This window comes from Pteropus vampyrus, unplaced genomic scaffold, assembly GCF_000151845.1.
Source record: "Pteropus vampyrus isolate Shadow unplaced genomic scaffold, Pvam_2.0 Scaffold2, whole genome shotgun sequence".
NCBI lineage: Eukaryota > Metazoa > Chordata > Mammalia > Chiroptera > Pteropodidae > Pteropus > Pteropus vampyrus.
Window position 1 is genome coordinate 11,716,502 of NW_011888783.1, and position 26,525 is coordinate 11,743,026.

Sequence of the window (26,525 nt, forward strand, 5' to 3'; positions counted from 1 at the left end):
AAAAAAATGAGAAACTGACATTCATAGAAGTTGAGAGACTTGCCAAGACCACATAGTATATAACAGAATTAGAATTTCATCTCATAACTTTCTGGCTCGGAATCTCTTTATTATGCTATAATACTTACTTTGTGCTTAATGAATACTTTAATTTTTAAGGTTAATAGAACTTTCATTTATTTTCTTTATACATTTTTTTCATGCATACTACCTAGTTTGGAGAGAACAGCCTTCAAAGAACCAGGTCAAAATGTTTAGAATTGACAGAAATCTCTTCACAAGCTGATTTATAATAAGAGTGTGCCTCCTTCCCCATAAATAAACCTACCTTTCAAGTGAATGAGTAAAGAAAAATTTGGGCTTGTATTTTAGTGTGTTAATATTCAGTGATTGCTCTTGCTATCAATCAATTAGGTATCATTTTCACCTCTGCTCTGTGGGTCCATAGAGGTTTGCAGGATGTGCTTAGAGATCCTCACAGAAGCGCTTAGCTGGATAGGGGAGCAGTATAGAAATCAGGCAGGGACTGGTTACACAGCTTCTGCCATAGCTTTTGGATATGCATGTTGAACATCAAAGTAAAAGAAAAAAATCGCTGAAGAAAGAAGTAAAATGTGAAAACCAGTGATCTAGGAGAACATAAAAAAGATGCTGAATATATTTTTCTCCTGGAAGCTTGTGAGTTCCTGAGTTTGTTGGCCGTTGTCAGCTTCGTGGCCTCCTCGCTGAGCTTTTGATAGACAGAGCAATGCAATGTTCAAGTGCCCTGGAATGTTCATCTGCACAGCAGGGGAATCTAACCTGGCTGGCCTAAGTCATTTGGCATCTATTCCACACTCAAATTAGTGTGGTAATTATGTGTGTAAGGTGATAATTTGTGGTTGAGTTTTGTCCTGGGGCCCAGTCATCCAATTCTTTTTTTTAATTCTGTTTTACCTTTATAATATTGTGTTAGTAAACAGGCCAGGTGCTATTTTACAGTAGCTGCATAATATATTCTCTGAATATTAAAGCAAAAATTAAGTGCAAAACAAAACTCACCACCCTCTGGCTGTGCTACCTTCCTAAGCATGGTAAAAAGAAAGAATGAGCATATTAGGCTTAGGATCTGAGGTCACTGAAGCCAAGCTATTTAGGTGCAATTTGTCTTTGCTGGCAGTGTGATTGGACTTTTTAACTTAGAGGCAAGAAAGCCAAGTTTAGTGCTTTCTTGTTTTCCCGTGGTCTCCCATTCAGGAGATAACTTGGCTGCTCCCCACCCCATGCATCATTTGAGGAGCTCAGGCAATGAAAAGAAATGCTGTCATTAGTTTTGATTCCTTGTAATATCCTGGTTTTAGTGGAAGAGTGCCAAAGTAGAAGAGAGGAAGATAGCAGAATAAAAAATAAGAAAAATCGGCCAGAAGATACTAGAAAATAATAGAAAATGAAACATCGGAACTCAGAACCGTGTTTACCCACTGGAAAGCAAAACAAGTGAATTATTTGTGTGAGTCAAAGTTTTTAAAGAAAGGCATTTTGGAAGCATTGAATCTTAGAAAACTATGTTTTGAAAGAAGCTATGAACATGGATAGGTAGGGAATGTAGTGACATTTAAGACAGAGGAAGCTATGGTGCAAAGGCTTAAAGTAGGAATGAAGCACAAATATTTACTGTAGAAAGGTATGTTGAGATTAAAAATAAGAGGTAAAAATACAGAGGCTGGCATCTGTAGAGCTAAATTTTATATGTTGCTGTTAAAATTATAATAATTGGTTAATAGATAATCAGACTTTCTAAGGCAAGGCTTAGAAATTTCTTTTATTCTTCTTTGATAAAGTCTTCTGAAATTTACTGAGTATGGTAGTGATCACTTTCTCAGGTTAGAATTGGCATATCTGGGCAATATTCAATAAGCAGGAGGAAGAAAAGAGCGAGCAAGAGAAACATACGTGTGACTGGAGGGCTCATAGCTAAATCCTAACTACTTCCTTTTTAAGGGGACCAAGTACTCAAGATTCCTATGAACGGATTCTTTAAAAGAGTAGTTCTCGAAGTAAAATTTCTAAACTGGCATCATCAGCATATGCATCACTTGGAAACTTGTTAGAAATATCAATTTTCAGACCCCATCCTAGGCCTACTGAATCAGAAATTCTGAGGTGGGACCCAGCAACCTATGTTTTAATAAGCCCTTGTCTTAGTCCATTTTGGCTTCTATAACAAAATACCATGAGCTGAGTGCCTCATAAATAATAGCAATTTATTTCTCATAGTTTTGGAGGCTGCGAAATCCAGGATCACTGATAGTTCAGTGTCTGGTGAGGGGACCACAAGGCAGGAGGGGCCAGGAGCTCTGTGAGATCTCTTTTGTAAGGGCACTAGTCCCATTCATGCAGACTCTGCCCTCGTGACCTAATCACCTCCCAAAGACTCCTTCCTCCTAATACTATCACCTTCAGGACTAGGATTTCAAAATATGAAATTAGGGGGAGACACAGCATTCAATCTATAGCAGCCCTCCAGGTGATTCTCATGCATGCTTGAATCTGAAAACTACTGCCTTAAAGTATTTGTTTTCAATATACAAGTGCTCCAGAAAGTAGAAAGTTGGTAAAATTTTCTCCTAAAATCCTTTTTTCAATGTTTTACAATTCTCTGATTAAATCTAGGAGAAAAAAAAATCCCAATTAGATGCTAAGCCTTTAACATATATGGGTCTCTCTTTGACAAAGAGAAGTGTAGCTGGGCTCCAGATCTACAAACAGAGCTGCAGGAGCACCCATCCAGGCTGCACCAGGCACAGCATCAACCCCGACCCTGGATGTACAAACCCAGGAATGATTTTTTTTTTTTTTAAATCAGTTCTTTATCTGAGATTCAGAATTGTTCTATTTGACAGAGCCTCAGAAATCCAAATCATTAACTATGTTCAAGATGAAAAAAAAAAAAAAGCTGGCGATGCTGAACTTTTGATTTAAGAGAATTTAGCAAATATTTCTTAAATGCTCAGAAATAACTTGCTGTTGCAATCTTTGGCGGTCAAATAAATATGGTAAAGGTAACAGACACCAGACTGAAAGGGAAAAAGTAGAAACATTAAGGCTTTGGGCACTGGATGGAAAAAAAGATAAGATATGATGGTTCGTCAATAGGAGGGAGGATGAGAGTAAGAGCAGGGGACAAGACTCAGATGAGAGGGGTGGGAGTCCAGGGTGATGCAGGAGTTATTTTCCCCAAAGAGAGACATCTTTTACTTAGAGTCATGGCCATCGTTTATGCATTACAATTAAAATGGGTTGATTAATTATTATATGACTAAAAATAGCTACAAAAATAGTGCCATAAATAGCCATAAAACATAGATATCTTTGTATTACTAATAGCTAACATTTTTAGACCTCGTTATGTGCTAAGCACAATACTAAGTACTCTCATTTGATTTTCATAACAACCCTATGAAATAGACACTGTTATTACCATATCTACTTAAAAGATGAGGAAACAGGCTTTTAGGAGGAAAATTACACAGCTTGTAATTAAGCCTCTAGGATTTTAACCCAGAGAGTCCTACTCCAGGATCTAAGCTCATCATTGCTCCGATATAAGTAATATAAGGAATATACATAAATCCCTCAAGTTTCCAAGATGATTCAATGCTATTTTTCCTGTTTTATCCTTTTAAAATAATCGCTTTCTGGTTATAAAAGTAGTATATGATCATTGCATCCAACTGAAAAATCCAAAGTGTGTAGTAAATAAAGCTCATCCATAGTCCCATCACCCAAAGATAATTGATGTTTACATAAGCTACACTTTATTCTATGGTTATCATACTTAATGCCTCCAAACTGTCTGGTGTGCCCTTTAAGAGGCAATCAGCCCCAACTCAGACACTCTGATTCACTAAGTCTGGGTGAGGCTTACGTATTTTTAATAAGTACCTTGTTCATGGTACTATATATAGTTCAATTCCAGTTCTAAAAATGCTATTCTATACTTTAGATTTTCAAATATCCCTATGTAGAATATCTCGTATTCAGTTTATCTCTGGATTCTAGAGTACCTTAATATTTCTCATCTAAACTATCTATTAGAGACTGGAAGCTATCTAGTATAGAAGTGGTTCTTACACTCTAGCATACATCATAATCACCTAAATGACTTGTTAAAGTAGACTACAGAGTTTCTAATTTAATGGGCCTGGGATGGGGTCTCTATTAGTCAGAGTTCTCCAGAGAAACAGAACTAATAGTAAAGATATATAGATATGAGATTTATTATAGGCATTGGCTCACGTGGCTATGGAGGCTTAGAAGTCCCACAATCTGCTCTCTGCAAAATGGAGAACCAGGAAAGCTGGTAGTATAATTCAGTCTGAGCCTGAAGGCTAAGAACCAGGAGTACTGATGTCCAGAGTCAGGAGAAGATGAATGTCCCAGCTCAAGGAGAGAGAATTTACCCTTCCTCCATCTTTTGTTCTGTATGGTTCCTCAACAGATTGGATGATGCCTGCCTACATTTGTGAGAGCCGATCTTCTGTACTCAGTCTACTGATTTAAATGCTAATCCCTTCCAGAAATACTCTCACAGATGCACCCAGCAATAATAGTTTACCAGATAATCGGGCCAGTAAACTCTCACGGGGCTCAACAATTGGCATTTCTAATAAGTTGTTGTGTGATGCAAATGCTACTGGTATTAGGATCACACTTAGAGGACCCCTGTAAAAGGGAGTCTTCCAAATGAGAGTTTCTGGTAGAAACTCGTCTTATGGTCTTTGTAAATTCCTTAAAATTTGAGAGCAAGAGCCTGACATTGATGCAATTATTGAGAAACAAATTCAGTGACATATATTAGCATGGTTAGTGTCACCCCTTCATCGGGAACACCATATGTGAAAACTCTGTTCAGCTGTTTCTATGTCTCTATGACAACAGTAAAAGTGTAACAAGAATAGCTGCGGGTGTTGTCAGCTAAAAAAAAATCTTAAATGTCCAAATGATTGTTGGTAGCAACATAAGAGACAGTAGAACAAGGTCAATAGATGTAACACCAATCGCAGAAGTCTAATGTATTATATTTCTTAAGTAGGGCAAATACCAGAGGAGGATGTTGATGCTCCTGGCAGTTTTTATGAATTATACATGATGCACTATTTTAAAATTCAGCAGAAAACTGCCATTTATCCTCTATAATAAAAGATATTATATGAAAAGTGAAGTTCTGGGTGAGTAAACATGAGATACTCCCAATATAGTGGATCTTAAGCACACTTCTCTTTGCTCTCTAGTACCTGTTTCAGTAGACAATCAGGCTTTTAAGAGGAAGGCTGGCCTCTGGAACCTAAGGGAATCTTTCCTGAATTAGATACCTTGGTACTGTCCGTCTATGCTTCCAAATTAGCAACAAGTTTCTAAAATGTAACTCTTAAACTTTTATAACCCTTCGATGCTAGGATAATATAAGTGTATTGTTATATATGTGGCATTCAGCATTGTCTTAGTCTATTTGGGTGTTATAACAGAATACCATAGGCTGGGTGGCTTATAAACAATAGAAATTTTTTTCTCACAGTTTTGTAGACTGAGAAGTCCAAGATCAAGGCACTGGCAGATTTGGTGTCCGGTGAGGGCCCCACTTCCACTTCTTTGTGCTGCAACTTCATATGATGAAAGGGGCAAGAAATTTCTCTGGGTTCCTTTTTTCGTTTGTTTGTTTCCATTTTTTAAAATTAATTAATTAATTTTTTTATGGTGACATTGGTTAATGAAATCCAATAAGTTTCAGCTGTACACTTTAACAGTAAGGCATATATATATTTACACTGTGCGCTCACCTCCGATAGTTAGATTTCTTTCTGTCACCACATATTTGACCCCCTTTACCCTGTCTACCTTCTCCCTCCTCCCCCGCCCCTCTCCCCTCTGGTAACCACTAGTCTATAGTCCATGCCCATGAGTCTCTGTTTATTTGTCCTGTTCATTTGTTGCTTTTAGGTTTATATCCCACATATAAGTGATATCATATGATTTTCAGCTTTTTCTGTCTGGCTTATTTTGCTTAGCATGATTATCTCAAAGTCCATCCATGTTGTCACAAATTTTCATCTCTTCTTATGGCTGAGTAATATTCTATTGTATATATGTACCACGGCTTCTTTATCCAATCATCTATCATAGGACACTTCAGTTGCTTCCATGTCCTGGCCACTGTCTGGGTTCTTTTTAAATGAGTTATAATCCTATTCATAAGCGCTTCTTGCTCATGACCTAATCACCTCCCAAAGGCCCCACCTCCTAATACCATTACTTTGAGGATTAAGATATCAACATATGCATTTTGGAGGAAATAAACATTCAATCCATAGCAAACATTTATTTGTCAGTCATCAGAAATACAGAAAACCCACTGCAAGACAATTTAATTTACTCTAAAACTTGAATGTTAAAATTAGAAAAATTTCTCATAGCTAGGAATTACTGAAGTCATCTAGGAGAATTCATTCGCTGATTATTCAGTCAAAAAATATCTATTGAGCACTTTTCTACATTCTAGGCATTGTTGTAGATTCAGGGTTAGAACAGTGAAAATACACACACACACACACACACACACACACACACACACACACACACGTGCGCGCGCGCGGTCTTGACCCTCAAAGAGCTTACATTGAGTGGTGATGAATTCTGTCTTATTCTATGTCTTCTAGAACCTTGCTATGTAAAAGGCCAACAGTGTGCATGTCACTTGGATAATAGTTAGAAATGTAGTGTCTCAGACGTCATCCCAAATCTCCTGACACAGAATCTGTATTTTACTTTATAAGATCCCTAAGTGATTTATATCCACTTTAAAATTTGAGAATTGTTGCTCTAGAAAACATAACCCGAGGCAAGGATTAAAGTTCTGATTTTATTTGAGAGTACAGGCCTAGGAGAGTAAGAATAAGGGGAAGAGGGAAGTCAGGCAAGGGAAGCTACAAAGCCATGAGATACTGTGCCTATTATGTCAAAATGAATCTGGAAAAGGCACAGCAGCTCAGTCAGCAGGTAGGTTTCTTCAGCATGTGGAACTCCTTCTTTAGATAGTTTGCAAGGAAGATTCACACTTGGCTCCTTCCTGACTCCTGCTTTTTGCTGATTGAGGTTCACCGCTTCCCCTTCTCCACCCGCCTCCCGCCCCGGCCCCGGCTCCATGCCCCAGGGAACTTTTGGGTTACAGTAGTCAAGTCTGAAAGTAGAGGGGTGGGTGCAGACCGAGAAAGAGAAAAAGAAAGGAGCAGTTGAGGATTTCTGAGAAGACACACAAAGTTCATGTCTCAAATATGGAAAATTCCACCCCCATAAGAAGCGAATTGAAATGGCATGTATTTGTCAGTCACCAGTAACACAGAAATCTCTCAGACAGAGTCATTCATCCTAGAATTTTGAGTGTTAAATTTTGTCATCATGACTAGGAGCTACTAAAGTCCTTTTTAACATTCACTGGTCACTCCCTCATTCCCCGAATTATGACCTACTGTTCCTTTGAGAGCACTCAGGATTTCTGCATGCCTATTATTTTAATAGCTCCTCCCCATCCCTGGATCTCTAACCTGCCTTCCCACATTTGTTGATGTCTGTGATGTATTTACTGATATGTTGAGTCTCAAATATTCACACCCATCTCTACTCCTCAGTGTATTGGCCCATACTACACATATATCTGCTTATTAAATATGATCATGCTCACATTCTCATTCATGTGCAAGCCAGAAACCAGTTCCAGATAGAACCAAACAATCTGGGTCAGTAGGTAAGTAAACAGAGGCATCAAAGGAGAAGCCACATACCCCAGAATGAGGTGGACCAAAGACCTACCAGAAACCACTGCACACAGTCTCCCAGATTGTGCCTTCCTAGGGTGCTCCCAGGATGAGAAAATCTCATTCAGGTCATTCAAGTTTCACTCTGTCTGGAATCTATGGAAATTATAAAAATGTGACTAATATCTAAATGTCAAAAGTAGTTATTCCAAAGTGATGAAAATATAATTTTTTATTTTTACAATTTCCTGTGCTTTTTAAAGTTTCTATGATAAAACTATACTGTTTTTACAATGAGAAAGAAACATTTCAATTATTTTTATAGACTATTTTGTTAAGAAAACTCTTTTAAGAACAAAGAAATGAAAAACTGGACTGACATGGCAGCCATTAAGTTTAAATTATTGACATATTTTATAAACAGTAGATCTTCCTAAACTCTAGTCTAGAGGTTAGAAAACTGTAGATTTCCATAGCTTCCAAAACATAAAGGAGAAAATCTTTTTCTCAGAGCAAAAGAGAAGAAATATATGAAGAATCAGAAAGCAGAAATTGTACTTTCTGAAGGCAATACTGTACTGCCAAATGTGTAACGAGGCATTTCAAGAATGACTCTGATTCCTATGTGCTAGTGTGACACAGACACTCTACTATCCAGCCCTACAGTAATGACAAAGGCCTTTAAATATGTGTGTGATTTGGTCAGCTCTAAACACCATTCAAGGAAGTGCTCAGTGTCACAGGGATCTCTTAACCCTTTTTTTTTTTCCCTCTGAACAAGAAGAGTAGTTTTTAAATTGTACTTCAACATGTTTTCCACTAGCTGATCATTTAATCAATTCTGATCGTGACGTCAGAGGTAATTTTGTACAAATGTTAACAGATATGATAAGTCTATTCCTATAAATTTGTTGACTGCCAGCCACTACTTATACTTTTTATGCTATTATTTAAAAAAATAATTTCTACTGAGTTTTCCAGAATAATGGATTCTTATTTTCCAAAGGTGGTTTACAAATCAGTTCAGAATTCTTTCGTACTGAAAAGCTCTCCTCCTCAGTTATTGATGTTCTTTTCAGAAGATTTCATAGGTCTCAGGCTAAAATCCCTGTGGAGGAGAAGGAAAGCTTGCTTTCTCATCGTTTGCTGCCCTGATTTCCTGGGAAACTGGAGGCTTCAGGCCTCTAATACCATTGATGTTTGCTAGGTAGAACCAGGAAGAACAGGAATTAGTAATTAGTCCCTGCAATTATTAAAATTATTAGATAATGTATGAAAATAAATGCATCTTAAGGGATAAGGATTCCTGACTGTTCACTTTTCAGATGGAATCAAATCACTCAATAAGTATATATAGGTGCCTTTCAATGCACACATTTTACCAGCATTGGGACCTACTATCTCCATTTGTGGAATAGGATATTCACTTTGGCAACCCAACATGAATGACTGCTTTTAAGTCCTGCTTCATGACTGACTACCCACAAATACACTTCAAATCCAAAATTACATTTTGGTCTCTTTCATTGAAAAAAGTTCTTATTAACAATGATAATTCTAATGAAATTTTAAGTTTTTCCACGTTTAGAAAATGACTCTTCAAATGGCAGATAACTTGGATCAGTTTATAAACCAGAGTATATGAAGTAACACAGGAAGAAATATGTCTTGATGTCTTATTTTAATCAGAAAGTAGGCATCACAGATAGAAGAATCGTAAACTATTTCTAGTCAGCCTAAGAATGTCATGTGGTAGAATTAAAATATTTGTATATTAAACTATTACTAACATTTAACATGTGAAAATACATTGCTATATGAGTTTAAAAAATCATACTGTGTATTTTAAACATGCTTAAACATGCTTCCGGTAGGTACTCAAAATCCTTCAGGTTGGAAAAAGGGCTTTGTTATATTAAAGATATAAGATAAGCTTTCAAACAGATATGGAGCCTGAAACATAATAACATCATGTGAGAGCTTCTTAAAATATGCATTGTGGAAAACAAATTACTTCACAATTATGTACTTAGTATGAGAAGAAAATACTATTCCCTTGTGCTACTGAATATAAAATGTTTTTGGATTAAGTTATAAGGTGTGTATAGACAAAATGACATTTTACAGTTTTAAACAATACAGTTATAGTACTTTTTGGAAATATAGCTTAAGACATTCTCTCCAGAAACCATTCAAACAAGGATAGTATTTATAAACAGGCAAGAAATTTTCCTCAAAAAAAAAATCTTACTGTTTTACTTTGTAACAAATTAAAATCTGTATAAAATGTCCTATAATATAGTTATGAATATTTACAATATGAAATAATATTTAGTTTGGAAAAATCTTTTCTAGATATTAAGACTTACTGGTACATTATTTGTATTTGAATTTATATGATAAATATAATTAAAGATTACCAACATAAATATTTTTAAATTGTAGGAAAGGTTGATGAACGTTCTGGGTTCCAACTACAGTTATTTCTTGTCAGTTAACTGAGAAGTTCTAGCTAATAGGACAGTTCTTTTATTGGGACAGAATTATTTTTATTATTTCTCTTCTTGAGATAGCTCCTTTTCCTAGACATCATGAATCCTTTCTTAGGAATTTACTTTTTAGAAATTTACATTTTTTATAGTCTTCCCTATACTTTTAGGTTGTTTTTTGTTTTGTTTTGCCTTTTGGCAATTTTTAAACTTACTGAGAGCAGAGACTTTGAGTTCACAATTGATATTTCCCACAGTGCCAATCCTTAGAGAAGGCTTTTGATAAGTGTTCTAAATAGACTCAACTTTAAAACTGATCACAAATTAGCACAGAGGCATTTTATGAAGGAAGACTTACATTGAACTTCAGATAAATATTGGTTTATGTATAATGTAGCATTTTGCTACTCTCCCATAAATAGACAGTTAATGTAGTTTGTGTGGGGAGGGGTGTGGAGGAAGTATGAGACAAGGATGAAGAACTTAATTCTAGTTACAGCTCCATCATTGACTTGCCCTGTGAGCTTTTAAAGTAACCAATCGTTGTCAATCTGCCTTTATCAAGGGCCAACTGGAGATACTACTTACTTACTTGGCCTGCTTCATAGAATTGTTACCATGATTGCATAAAATAGTGTTTGAAATAACACTCTGCATACTATAAAGTACCATTAAAATGTATGGTATGATTATGCTATGTGTTTACCGTGATACACTGAGCATTATAAAATAATACTATTGTTCTAAGGTTCTTGCATTGTTGTTGGGATTGAAAATAATTTGGGGGGGGGGAGGGGAAAGTTCAGATCCCAGAAATCCTGTTTTAAAAGATCCAAGCTTTACCAGTGTTTATACTCTAAACTAGACCCTAACAATACCAGTCGATTATTTTGGCCTGCCTTGGAAGATTGTACTAACATTAGCTTATATTGAGTTTGCATTAGGCATATTGTCTCATTTAATCCTCAATACTGCGATATAAAGGTGGGCAGCATTATTATCATAACTTTGTAAGTGAGGAAATTGTGGCTTAGATAGACTAATGTGTTTAAAGCTGTACAGATCAAAAAGGCAGAGCCAGATTGGAGTCCAAATTGTCTTAACTCCAGCACCAATGCTCATTTCTTCTTTTCTGTTCTGACAATACTATTAGCTAAAGTCTAGTCAATTTTGTAGCAGTTTATATCCATGAAGAATCACATCGTTTAATCTCAAATTAGTTTGAAGATACCTATGGAGTCATGTTGCTTCTTAGAGATAGTTAAGGAATATTTTAGCATCTTTGCAAATAAAGAGTTTTTGAAATACTAATCGATAATGAAAACTAAATATCAAAATATACTTCTTTCATGACTTATTGTTTAAGACATGCTTATTGGCAATGCATGAATTTTCCAAATATGTAATTTATGTTATAACATCGGGATTTTGTTCTCTAATATAACATTTGAATTATGATAACTTCCATTTTTAAAAAAATCTTCCAGTTGAAAAATCATTCTGGTTTCCCAGACTCTCATTTGTTGGCAACATATATGATACTTTCTCCTGAAAAATTGCAGAGTAGTTACCATTGCAGAAGGCAAAAAAAAAAAAATCAAGTAATTTATACCTAAATGGGTTAGCAGAGAAATCAACTCTGACATATTAAAAAATTCAGTTCAAATTTGGCACTTAGGCGATTTTCTATTAGAATGTTATAATTATTATAACATTTAAAGAAAAGAAAGCTTGCATGTTGTATTTTTATTAATGGGGCTCAGAACCTGTAATTGTTCAGTGTGTTAAAAATAAGCTCATAAAATAGTCTGAGCCTTCTTGTACATTTTATTAGTGGACAGTTTCAAGTATTGCATAAATACCTTTTTAGAGTATTTTCTAATGAGGTCTCAGACAATTTATAAAATAAAATTACTTCTAGAGTGAGTCTATGAAATAAACCAGTGATCAATAATCCTTAAAATCCTGTAATGCCATACTATTGTTGTATTCCTTTTTTGTTGTAGAACCTACTACAAGAGGCATTTAATGTCATTTGATGCTATATATTGTACATACATCCGACCTCAATGTTATGAGTACTGTAGGTTTGTTACGAGGTAATTAAAATGGAACTATTTTTTGTTGTTGTTGTTGACTCTTTTGGATCTTGTCACAGTAATAGATGCAGCTATTCATAGCTTAAATAAAGAAAAAGATCATTAAAACGTGATTACAAAATGACATTTTACAGTTTTAAACGATACAGTTATAGTACTTTTTGGAAATATAGCTTAAGACATTCTCTCCAGAAACCATTCAAACAAGGATAGTATTTATAAACAGGCAAGAAATTTTCCTCAAAAAAAAAATCTTACTGTTTTACTTTGTAACAAATTAAAATCTGTATAAAATGTCCTATAATATAGTTATGAATATTTACAATATGAAATAATATTTAATTTGGAAAAATCTTTTCTAGATATTAAGACTTACTGGTACATTATTTGTATTTGAATTTATATGATAAATATAATTAAAGATTACCAACATAAATATTTTTAAATTGTAGGAAAGGTTGATGAACGTTCTGGGTTCCAACTACAGTTATTTCTTGTCAGTTAACTGAGAAGTTCTAGCTAATAGGACAGTTCTTTTATTGGGACAGAATTATTTTTATTATTTCTCTTCTTGAGATAGCTCCTTTTCCTAGACATCATGAATCCTTTCTTAGGAATTTACTTTTTAGAAATTTACATTTTTTATAGTCTTCCCTATACTTTTAGGTTGTTTTTTGTTTTGTTTTGCCTTTTGGCAATTTTTAAACTTACTGAGAGCAGAGACTTTGAGTTCACAATTGATATTTCCCACAGTGCCAATCCTTAGAGAAGGCTTTTGATAAGTGTTCTAAATAGACTCAACTTTAAAACTGATCACAAATTAGCACAGAGGCATTTTATGAAGGAAGACTTACATTGAACTTCAGATAAATATTGGTTTATGTATAATGTAGCATTTTGCTACTCTCCCATAAATAGACAGTTAATGTAGTTTGTGTGGGGAGGGGTGTGGAGGAAGTATGAGACAAGGATGAAGAACTTAATTCTAGTTACAGCTCCATCATTGACTTGCCCTGTGAGCTTTTAAAGTAACCAATCGTTGTCAATCTGCCTTTATCAAGGGCCAACTGGAGATACTACTTACTTACTTGGCCTGCTTCATAGAATTGTTACCATGATTGCATAAAATAGTGTTTGAAATAACACTCTGCATACTATAAAGTACCATTAAAATGTATGGTATGATTATGCTATGTGTTTACCGTGATACACTGAGCATTATAAAATAATACTATTGTTCTAAGGTTCTTGCATTGTTGTTGGGATTGAAAATAATTTGGGGGGGGGGAGGGGAAAGTTCAGATCCCAGAAATCCTGTTTTAAAAGATCCAAGCTTTACCAGTGTTTATACTCTAAACTAGACCCTAACAATACCAGTCGATTATTTTGGCCTGCCTTGGAAGATTGTACTAACATTAGCTTATATTGAGTTTGCATTAGGCATATTGTCTCATTTAATCCTCAATACTGCGATATAAAGGTGGGCAGCATTATTATCATAACTTTGTAAGTGAGGAAATTGTGGCTTAGATAGACTAATGTGTTTAAAGCTGTACAGATCAAAAAGGCAGAGCCAGATTGGAGTCCAAATTGTCTTAACTCCAGCACCAATGCTCATTTCTTCTTTTCTGTTCTGACAATACTATTAGCTAAAGTCTAGTCAATTTTGTAGCAGTTTATATCCATGAAGAATCACATCGTTTAATCTCAAATTAGTTTGAAGATACCTATGGAGTCATGTTGCTTCTTAGAGATAGTTAAGGAATATTTTAGCATCTTTGCAAATAAAGAGTTTTTGAAATACTAATCGATAATGAAAACTAAATATCAAAATATACTTCTTTCATGACTTATTGTTTAAGACATGCTTATTGGCAATGCATGAATTTTCCAAATATGTAATTTATGTTATAACATCGGGATTTTGTTCTCTAACATTTGAATTATGATAACTTCCATTTTTAAAAAAATCTTCCAGTTGAAAAATCATTCTGGTTTCCCAGACTCTCTTTTGTTGGCAACATATATGATATTTTCTCCTGAAAAATTGCAGAGTAGTTACCATTGCAGAAGGCAAAAAAAAAAAAAAAAAATCAAGTAATTTATACCTAAATGGGTTAGCAGAGAAATCAACTCTGACATATTAAAAAATTCAGTTCAAATTTGGCACTTAGGCGATTTTCTATTAGAATGTTATAATTATTATAACATTTAAAGAAAAGAAAGCTTGCATGTTGTATTTTTATTAATGGGGCTCAGAACCTGTAATTGTTCAGTGTGTTAAAAATAAGCTCATAAAATAGTCTGAGCCTTCTTGTACATTTTATTAGTGGACAGTTTCAAGTATTGCATAAATACCTTTTTAGAGTATTTTCTAATGAGGTCTCAGACAATTTATAAAATAAAATTACTTCTAGAGTGAGTCTATGAAATAAACTTCTAGAGTGAGTCTATGAAATAAACCAGAAATAAATAAATCAATAATCCTTAAAATCCTGTAATGCCATACTATTGTTGTATTCCTTTTTTGTTGTAGAACCTACTACAAGAGGCATTTAATGTCATTTGATGCTATATATTGTACATACATCCGACCTCAATGTTATGAGTACTGTAGGTTTGTTACGAGGTAATTAAAATGGAACCATTTTTTGTTGTTGTTGTTGACTCTTTTGGATCTTGTCACAGTAATAGATGCAGCTATTCATAGCTTAAATAAAGAAACAGATCATTAAAACGTGATTTGTCATTATGGCATATTTTGGAGGAAAGATGTTTAAAAACTAAAAATTTTTAGTTGATCATGACATTTTAGTGTAACAATATCGCTGGGTCTATAAATTCTAAGTTACCTTATAACTATTGACCCCAAGGAATCTGTCATGGATATTTCACAATTAATATAGAATTTCAAGTAACTCAGAAATATGCACATCTGTCATAACCATGTTCCAAATTCAAGTGGTAAATGTGAGTTTGAAAGTAGAGGATTCTTCAAATCACTTGGGCACAAGCCAAGACAAGTTTTTATATGTGGTTCTATTTTTTACATAATTCCAGGCTATTAAAAAATAGATTTGGCAACGCAAAACTGCAAAATTGTCACCATACTAAAATTTACAAACTTTATATCTTAGTTACTATTATGTTAAAAATCAGAACAATTGTTTATTCCATACCTGTTAGCTAGTTTCCTAAGGAAGAAAATGACAATCTTAGATTATAACTAAGAATTTTATGTATAAAATGAATATTTTATTATTGCTTTGGGATATTTTCAGAATTTGCTTAGTGAATTTCAAAATCTCTTATTCTTGCTTTACCCAGCCCAAACACTCCTTCCTCAGCATAAAGCCATCAAATAAGCTGGCTGCATCCCCAAACCTAAAAGCAGTTTCTAGATGTTGCTAAAGAAATATACTGAGTCTTTAATGTTTTCAAAGATTGTAAGAATATGCAGTTTTGTCTTGTATATTCAAAGGAAAAGGTTCTGACTGGGATACCCAAGTGAGTTATATGCCTTCATTCATCCAAGAATGAAATGGCCTCTGAGGTTATAATGTCACTTTCACTTTGTCTTTTTTTTTTTTCTCTATCCGCATATATTTGTAAAACTTTTGAGAAACTCAGCTGCACTTCACCATTTCCTTCTCCAGTGGGAGTTTAAATACTGCTATTATGTAGGGAAAGTGGGAGTTGGAAACACTTTTCCTAAATGGAATGTGAGTCTTTCTATAAGAGTGATATAATTCTGGAAACTTTTGTTAGGCACTCACCATGTGCTGGTTTCTATGACGGAGGAAGAAACATAAATAATATAGGATTGGTTCTTGCCTCTTCAAGTATGTCACAGTGTAGTAGTCAAGATGGCTGTGTGAACAAGCAGCGTAGTACAAAACAAGAAATGCAACACAGTCACTTTAGTTTTGTTAAGCAATTTAAATGGCTATGCTTCTTTGTAAAACCAACATAAGGAATTATATATTATTTTTTCAATACAAAGGAGTATACGTGCACAAAGATTTGAGAGATAAAGTATTTGATCTAAAAATATAAAAATGGAAACATGATCATTTCCTCACACTTACATATTTAGATAAATGTTTTTTTTTGTGTTTTTTTTTTTTTAATTCAGAATAGCCGCCTTAGGAAGCTATGCAATACTTCTTTGTTTAGAATGTTATTAGATTTCCTTTGGTTGACTTGCCTGCAGAAGTAATATAATATATTGTCAAACTTGTCATTGTCCAATTTATATTTGTAGTTTTTCAGTCAAAATGATAAACCCCCTTCTCTTAATTGCATATTCAAATGATATTTTAAAGAAATGCTACATTGTTTTTAAGCGGTATCTTTAGTTCTCAAAATGCTGGAATTAGTTTCTTTTTTGAGACCATTATTAGAATATAGATTTGCTCTGTTATTCTGTAATTCTTATGTTTGCAGACGTTCACTAGTGGTGATGGTTGCATATACACTAAGGCAGACCATTAAATCTGGTCTGGGCTGGAAGATTTGCACAAAGATCATATTCCATATAGAATTGTTTCATTTAGGGTTACTAATGAAACAGCAAATAGCACAACAAATGAGATCAAGATACAGGTTAGTGGGTACATTTTCTGATACCTCCTTTGTTTCTCAGGGGAGGCACATTCAAAGTGGTCAACATAGTCTATGCACCAAGAGGAATCCACCTGTACAAAGAAGCCCAGAACCAGCAGCTTTGTCTCATAGCCCGTTAGACAGGCGAAGGGTGTTTATCTGTCACCACAGAAGGAGTTTCTTCCTGAGTCACCATTATACACTCTGTTTTTCACTGAGTCATCAAACCTGGCTACCACTGGTCTTCAGAATATTTGAATTTCCAAGAGCCTGTTTTGCTCTCCCACATCTATTCCACAGAATCTCTTGGTGAATCTAATCACTATTGGTATACTTGTTTGCAGTTTAAACAATGCCCATAAACTGATTTTGTCATCCAAAGTATTTATTGGGTACCCACTTTGAGAAAACACTATACTGACATGTAACGCCATAATATTTAAATAATGTAAAATTTCATTTCATGGAGATATTTTAACAGAAAAAAGTTTACGGAGAAAATATTTTAATATAAACTTATAAAAAGTGTTCATATTTTTAATTATTTGGGGGAAATGTTAAATAAAGAAGTTTAAAAAGAATTTCTTTAAGTTTTGCCTATTAATTCAGCTGCAACTGAGTCTTGACAATTCGTTGAAATTAAACATTTGGATGTTCTTTTTTGAGATAATGGTATGCAATATAAGTTTTTCAGGAATTCTCACTTTGTTGCTATTAATTTTCATTATTTTAAATACTCTCCATCTTAGTGAACTTGGCACTAAGATGTATAAAGGAACAGATAACTTGAGTTTTTGGAATCAGAAAAATCTGGATTGAATCTCAGCTTTGAATTCAAATATTATGGTTTTAAGCCAGTCCCTAAGTCTTCCTGGAATTCAGTTTCTAAATCCATAAAATGGGTATTTTTGAACCACAAACAAGTCAAGTCTACCAGTAATTAGATCACTCAAGAGATTCTATAGAAGATAGGAGTCTAACAGCAAGGCAGTCTGTTGGAAAAGTCAAATATTATCTGTTACTCAAAAAGATCTACTTATTTATTCCTACAGAGGTATTCCATTTTAACACACACACACACACACACACACACACACACACACACACACACAGTGTTTACAAATACAATTATTAAAACATTCTTTTGCTCATTTATTTTCTACATTTTGTCAAATAATAAGCTTTGCCTATATATGGGTTAAACTATGATTCCTAACATATTTTAGAATTCTTCACAAAACGTTTCCTCAGTTAAGAATCATTTCATTATTTATATTGTAAATATCTAAAGCATTTAATATAGCAAAGTGTCCCACTAATTTATTCAAAGAATGAGTACAAAATGCTTTTTTTTTTTTTCCAAAATAAAGTTTTTGTATCATAAAAATTTTAAACTTCTTAAAAGGATGAAAACTAATTCTAAGGCTAATTTTTCAAAGTGCCAAACAAGTAGGTATTAGACGATGTAAGAATTTTTAAAATTGGTTATACAGACAAAACCTTAATTACATGGAACTTATTAGTGTATTTATTACAATTTTATGACAGATTTCAATTCAAAACTGTGATAATGTATAATATATGATTTATGCTTTTGATGTATCATGTACACATTCCCACACACTTCCTAACATACAGGTTTTATTTTTAATAAATACACATTAGAATATTACAGATTATGTTAATTGTAAATGGACTTTATCTTTGAGACATTCAATATGGAAAATTATTTATTCACCAAAGAAATGTCCTAACATGTTTTAGACACTTAAAACCAAAGCACATTAGAATCATGCCATGATGGGAAGAATATAGAGCAAGGAAAATTCTATAGTGAGCTCCATAATATAAGAGCTATTAATATCACTCATGGAAAAAAATCAGTCCATACTCCACCTAAGGTAGTATGTCTCACCACAGTGGAGCAAGATGCAGATGACAAAGCACATGCACTAAAGCTCCAGAAAGAGCCATAGCAGAGGAAGCAGTTGAGTAGTCTCAGGCAAGAAAACAAGTTCACTTTAATGGATTTTAGGTTTGGCTATATTTTTAAAATATCTTATCAAGAACATTTTAAGATTTACTAATATTATTTTTGAGTTCTCAAAATGTTGAATTTATAGACTGTCTTTCAACCTAAAGACTCTAACACAGAGGCACTTTCTTAACCTCATACTAGTTTGCAATAGAGTGTACTGCAATTACCATGGCAACTATACTATAAATCTTTCTTTTTTCTAACTTGGAATTGTTTCAAGATTCTTTCTTTGGAATGACATTTTCAATATTTGAGCTCTAGTGAAAATGATTTTTACTTTTTCACATGCAAAAGTTGAATTAATCTTTTCAAAGAATTTTATATGTGTTAATTTTTTTTTAATCAGGACACTTCAACTTAGAACTTGAAATTCAAACCAAGAAAAATAAAGTCCTATGAATCAATAATATTATCCAATTTTTCCCCTAACTGTAAGACATGAATATAACATATACTAAATATTTATCTCATAAAAAATTCTAATGTTCCTAAGCCCATTTAAATGCTAAATAAAATGGTATTTGGATGTAGCTTGTATCAGTAGGACTTGTGAATGATCAAAACAAAGATATTTATGCATTAGTCGTGTGATAAGCTCAGATGTTGTAACCACAGGAAAGGTTATGAAAGACTAATGGAAACTTAATTTCAAGATTGGAGTACTGACTTTGGGAAATAACTATAAAGGATACAGATGAACTTTGCATTTTCAGTCATTTACTTTATATTAAGCTATGTCTATATCCAAACGTAGATGTTAATGTATTATATTTTGTCTGTAAAATACAGAGTAATATATACTTCATAGATGTTGGCTACTACTGAACTGTGTTAAAGTGTTACTGTACCTTTTAAGATAAGATGGTGCACTAAACCCACCATAGAAATATAAACACCAGATGTAGTTAAAAACACAAGAACCAACCAAACAAACAAACAAACAAAAACCAAACAAGAACCAAGGGAAACGGGATCTTTCTGATGAAATAGATTATGTACCTAGAAGTAAGCTACTGCCATAACAAATAATTCAAAACACAGGATTTGCTTTGGAATCAGGAAGTGGGTGGAGGCTGAAAGAATTTTGAGAAGCATGATACAAAAATCCTCGGTTCCCTTAAACAGAATCTTAGTAGAAAGATGAACATTAAAGATGCTGCTGATGGGAGTACAGTAGGAAGTGAAGATCATGTTATTGGGAAATAGAAAAATGGAGATCTCTGTTACATAGTGGCAAAGTTTAATCGAATCGTGTCCTTTGGTTATGTGGAAAGAACTTGTGAAAGATGAATGGAATATCTTGGTAAGGAGATTTCCAAGCAAAATGTTGAATATGTGGCCTGTTTCTTCCTGATTACAGAAAAATATAAGAAGAGAGATATAAATTGAAGGAAGAACTGTTAAACAAAAAGAAACCAGGGCACGATAATTTGGGAAATTCTCAGCCTATTCAGATGACAAAAGATGCTAAAATTAAGATTACTTCTCAAGACATGACATATATATATATATGTATATATATATACACACACACGTATATATATATATATATATGTCATGGCCATATATATATATGGCCAAGAGTGGGGCTGTACAACTCTTTGCTAAAACCTTTGAAACATCAAAAGATTATTCAGTCGTTAGATTAAGGCTGTACCTCATAAATCTTCTCAATTAAATTAGACGGTTTATAGAAATCTGTATGGCCCTCAGCCATCTCAGCAGGAACCAAAGATAGAGAAGGGATATCTCAAAAAGATTTGTGGATATGGCTTCTTTCTAATGGAGAGCGTTGTCGTACCACCCATAAGAGGTGTACAAAATTCTTAAGAATATTATATCAGGAGAAACGCTACCAGCTTGGATCGAAAAGAAACAAGATAGTACAAAGTGAAAGGAAGCTGTTGGACTCCAAAATTCTACTTACAGAAAGAAGGCTAATAAAACTACTCAGCCACAAACATGTGCTAAAATTCATGAAAAAAGAAAGATGACTTGGAAGGTTGCCCACTCTTGCCACTTTTATTCAACATAGTACTGGAAGTCCTAGCCAGAGCAATTAGTCAAGAAAAAGAAATAAAAAGCACCTAAATTGGAAATAAAGAAGTAAAACTGTCATTAGCTGTGGATGACATGATTTTATGTATAGAAAACCCTTATTTGTTTACTGTAAATAAACAAATTCAGTAAAGTTGCAGGGTACAAAATCAATACACAAAAATCTGTTACACAGTGGCAAAGCTGTATAGTAACAACAAATATCAGAAAGAGAAATGAAATATATAGAACAAAACATAAGTGGTAAACTTTTTGACATGGGTTTTAGAACAGTTTTTGTGGACTTGACTCCAATGACAAAGAAAACAAAATGAATGGAATTACATCAAACTATAACGCTTCTACACAGCAAAAGAAACTATCAACAAAATAAAAATGCAACCAACTGAATGAGACAAGATATTTACAAATGATAATAAGTTAATATCCAAATATATAAACTCAACAACAAAAAGCAAACCCATTTAAAAAGTGGGCAGAATGTGAATAAACATTTTTCCAAGGAAGACATACAGATGGCTAACAGACACATAAAAAGATGTCCAACGTCACTAATTATTAGGGAAATCAAATCAAAACCACAATGAGATATCACCTTACACCAGTTAGAATGGCTATTATCAAAAAGACAAGAAATAACAAATGTTAGAGAGGAGAAAAGGGAAACTCATATTCTGTTGATAGGATTGTAAATTAGTGCAGTCATTATAAAAAACAGCATAGAGTTTCCTTAAAAAATTAAGAATAGAACTACTGTATTACTCAGCAATTCCACTTCTGGATATTTATCTGAAGAATACAAATACACTAATTCAAAAGATATATGCACCCCTATATTTATTGTGGTGTTATTTACAATAGCTAAATAAGATGAGATGGAAACAAACTAAGTATCCATAGACAGATGAATGGATAAAGAAGAAAAGAAGATGTGATACACACATACACACACACGAATACTACTCAATCATAAAAAAGATAAAATATTGCCATTTGCAGTAACATGAACAGACCTTGAAGGTATCATGCTAAGTGAAATAAGTAAGTTGGAAAAGGACAAAAACCATATGGTTTCACTATAAAACTATAGAGGACTATAAAACAAAGCAAAATGAGACAAACAAAACAAAATAAAAATAAATTCATATACAGGTAATGGATTGGTGGTTACCGGAAGAGAAGGGGTAAAACGCAGTCCAAATCTATGGTGGTGGGGGGGTGGGGAGCGGGGGTTGGAAGCTAAACGTTTAATGGCGAGCACTCTATGATGTATTTAAATATAGAATTATAATGTTGTACACCTCATATTTATATAATGTTATAAACCATATTACCTCAGTAAAAAAAAGGGAGAGAGAAAGAATGCAGTGATTTCTTGGGATTGTTGTAAATACTTCTAAACTGTTTACCAAATGTTGGCTATTAAAACAGTTTTTTAAATGCTATGTTTTCTATATGATATCTAGGAAGTTATAAATGCATATATTATTGGATCCAGCAACTCACCAGTTATTTTTTACTTCAAACTCATCTTAGTGTACACTTAGAGAAATATAGGTTTCAAGTCTCCCCTTTATAGTCACAGGGGCATAGGGCATTGTGGTATCTTTCCATCTCTTACCTTTCTTGTATACCTATTAATATCATTCATTGAATTTTTACTTTGTATAGAAACTTCATATATCAACCTGAACCTGGAAGTATCACTTCAAAGAAACAATCCATTTGGGAAAATTTTGTTTTTCTACTCTAGCTTTTATCACATAAGAACATAATTAAGTCTCCAAATGGAGAAAAATGATGTTGCCTACAGTTAGATGTTTTAAACATATATGGGTGGAAATGGGGGATTAGAAGAATGGCCAATTCAACATTCCAGAACATAACAACTTGAATTGTTTTTTTTTCTTTAAGAGTAGCAATAAAAGATATAGGGCTATAGGAGAGGAAGTTGTATGATATGCTAAGAATTTGCTAAAATACTGGATAAAGATAAGAGATAGGCAAAGGTGGGAAGACCAAAACTCCATCTCAGAATAAATTGATGCTCACTATTTTTTTTTTGAATGAGGAAACTTATAGTCTTGTTTTTTTTTGAATGAGGAAACTTATAATCTTGTTTTCCCACTTTAAGGGCTAATACATTGGTCAGAATTTAACTGCAGAGAATAAATCCACATTAGCTATTTCACTAGGAAAATAATTTATTAGAACATATTAACATCCAGAATATTTTGGATAACTAAAGAACAAACAAAACAGCCTTTAGCTAGACTTTCTACATATGACTCCTAAAGCGCTATCACAGAACTGGGCTTTCAAATGAGCTGCTGTTATTGCCACCATTCAGTACCATCACCTCCCGGTACCTCTACTGTAACCTATAGCATCACAGCCAAATGTCTTAAGCCCCAAGATTCTCCTCATATTACCTAATTTAGCATACTTAATTGGTGGAACCTAAATCATATCTGGAACCCTCGCCACATGAGCATATAAGAAATGTAGTGTTTAAGCTTTCCAGGAAGGAATATTAGAAGAAGGTTGATGAGTAGCTGTTAAACAACCCCCAATGGGGCCTAATAATTTAAATTAAAAAGGCCTAGGAAAGCCACTTAGGGAAGACAAATTCTCTGTTTTAGAAGTATTAATAAAAAGATCAAACTCTTAAAGAATGTTTTTTTTCCTTTGAATCTTACTAATTTGAGATTTTAATCAAAAATTTTAAATGATAGTTATCATTTTTTAAATGATAGTTTTCATTTTCATTTAAAAATTCTCTTTTTAGTGGTTAATATTAAATTAAGGTAAAAATCAGAGTATTATTTTTCACTGGCATTTATTTTAGGTTAATATAAAATTTACTTTATCATATTATCATAGATCTGCCAAGTCTGCTACTCATTTCTAACTTACAGTAAGAATTCACCTGTATCACTTGAGACAGTTGCTTGAGACAACTGTATCACAATTGTCCTGAAGTGAAAGTCCTACTTAAGCATTTTTTGGCATGTAGCTTCTCTTTATCTGAACTAACTTCAAAAACACTAACGTCGAAAATAACATTGGCTTACAATGGGTTTACAGCAATGATGGTAGTTTTAGTAACTGAGTCAACTTTGGGCTAAGTGCCATTAGCTGGCTCAAGTCATATGTTAGGTATTGTTTTCTGTGACTTACATTTAGAACACTGGGGCTTCGATGTAGGCAGTCACAAAGAAGACTAGAAACCAGTAGTGGTGAACAACTCCTCCTGTGCTGTAACATATGCAAAAAAAGTAGGTATTTTAAAGTGTATGTTGATGACTTAACAGTGACTAAATGAGCACAGCTGCCATTTGAGAGCACTGTACCCTTTATAGTAGCTTTGGGCATTGTTCAAAAATGAAACCTTAATGGAATGAACCACTTCTTATTGTAATATATTTTAGATTTATATGTATGGTTGCCAAATTGAGTTCAAATCAGAGCTGTTTAATAATGACAAATTAAACAAATTACTAATCTATACTATTAGGCAAAGGATTCAAAGGAAAGCAAGAAGTGAGTAACTGGGGCAGCAGAGTAAATTTCTTTTAATCTTTGCCCTCCCTACTAACTGATCTTATTTTTTTTGGTCTTTTCTTCCTTTTTCTCTGCTTTTCCTTTTCAAAGTTCAATGAAGTCTGCCTATTTGTTTATATTCTTTCATCCTTCCTTTTCCTTTTACTAATGTGTCCTTGAAGTGCAAGTTGTAATTTGGAGAAGGTGACTCTGCATGTGTGCTCTTTTAACTTAATAACAGAAATATTATGAAGAATGATGGCTAGAACTATGGTGATCATTTATTCCAGCTCGCTTGGAATAGTTTCAGTCTAAGCCTATTAATAGCATCCTCTTTCATTCTTAAAACTGTCCTGGTTTGGATAGTAAATTACATGGTCACCTTAGTTACAACTAAGGTGAGCTAAATGTAGGAACTTTTAAAAAATATTGACAGCTGTTGAAATTTTGTAGAAAATGGTGTAGAAAAATGGTGTAGAAAAATGTAGGAACTTTTAAAAAATATTGACAGCTGTTGAAATTTTGGTAGAACCAGTTTAAGTTAGTGTCTTCTTAATAACAGGAAGGATAGAACTGCCTTTTCTGACACTGGGGTCTCTTTGTACTCTTCAGAACTATGTTATCTTTTGGGAGTGTTTTCAAATATTTAAGCAATTATTCTTATTTACATGCGTGAAAATTGAACTCCTAGACTCTTGAAGAATTACAATAAATGAGAAGGTATTTTTAATTCAATGATTAAAAAAGTTTTCTAATAAAAATTCTTATTTAAATTATATTTTAGAAATATAAATGGAGACTTAATAAAATGTATTCATGATGGAATTAAAAAAATATTTCAAAGACACTTATTCTATTGCTGATAATTTAGGTAAAGAAAGTATTAAATTGAAAATATTTGATATGCTTAGCAAACACTAAAATTAATAGAGTGGTGTCTTTTTTCAGATACTTCAATATTCTTTCTTCACATATAATTTCTGAAGGTTATTTAGTGTTATATTTCAGTGTTTATTATAGTTTAAGCAAAATGTTTTTTGCCCCAAACCAGATTTTTATTCCCACCAATAGCAAGTAATTCATTTTTATCATAATTGAAAGTGATATTAATATTTTGAAGAAATGTAATTGAATAAGTTATTTCCTTTGTCTTCCCTTCTAACATTAACTTTTTATGGTGGGTTGAATAAATAAAACTCACTGCAGAGACCTAGGTTTTAGACTCCCCAAGTAGGTTTTAATAGACAATATTCCCATCTGAAAATTCACAATATTCACTTCTAATACACTTAATATAAGATTGCAGGGATTTTTGAGAAGGCATTAGAGCCTGCTATCAATAAAAGAAGACACAGAAGAGTAAAATATCTGATTAAAGCTGCCAAAAATGTTCCATACACAGTTTAAACATACAACTTTCAATTAGAGCTAACACAGTTTAATTTGGTGTTACCTTGTTAATAATTAACATAATGCAACAACCCCATCTGGATGGTGAAATAATAGAATACGATTCCAGAAGTCTTTATAGTATATTTTTTTCCTGTAAAAAAGATTGTCCAAAGAATTTATAGTATACTCTTGTTCAGTATCCTTTTTTCTCAATTACTAAATATTAGCACTTTTACAGGATGAAATTTGCTGTACAGTTCTGCTATTATAAAGATAACCGGAGGTTAATCACAGTCTCATGCTTTCATTCTGAGTTTTTTAATGAGGTGTACTTATTGCCAAAGGAAAGCATTCTATGAAAAAAGTGAAACCTGTGTCATGACTGTCATGATTGAATTGTGTGTTTTGGCCATCCACCTTACTGAGACTATTAAATTATTGTGGTCAGTGCTATACTTATGAGTTAATAAAAATGGCAGTTATTTAAGGAAACAGGTTTTTTTTTTTTTTT

At 33.4% G+C, this 26,525-nt stretch overlaps 1 protein-coding gene and 1 long non-coding RNA gene across 9 annotated transcripts in view; one reads left to right on the forward strand and one right to left on the reverse strand.

Moving 5' to 3' along the window:
• Positions 1–26,525, forward strand: part of ZNF385B (zinc finger protein 385B) — a 360,527-nt gene that overhangs the window by 222,311 nt on the left and 111,691 nt on the right. The window lies entirely within an intron of this gene.
• Positions 7,862–26,525, reverse strand: part of LOC111738110 — a 26,942-nt gene continuing 8,278 nt past the window's right edge. The window contains exons 2-4 of the long non-coding RNA XR_002779701.1: positions 24,260–24,337; positions 16,155–16,248; positions 7,862–7,946 (exon numbers count right to left, since the gene is read on the reverse strand). This is a non-coding gene — a long non-coding RNA (uncharacterized LOC111738110). The remainder of the gene's footprint in view (positions 7,947–16,154; positions 16,249–24,259; positions 24,338–26,525) is intronic.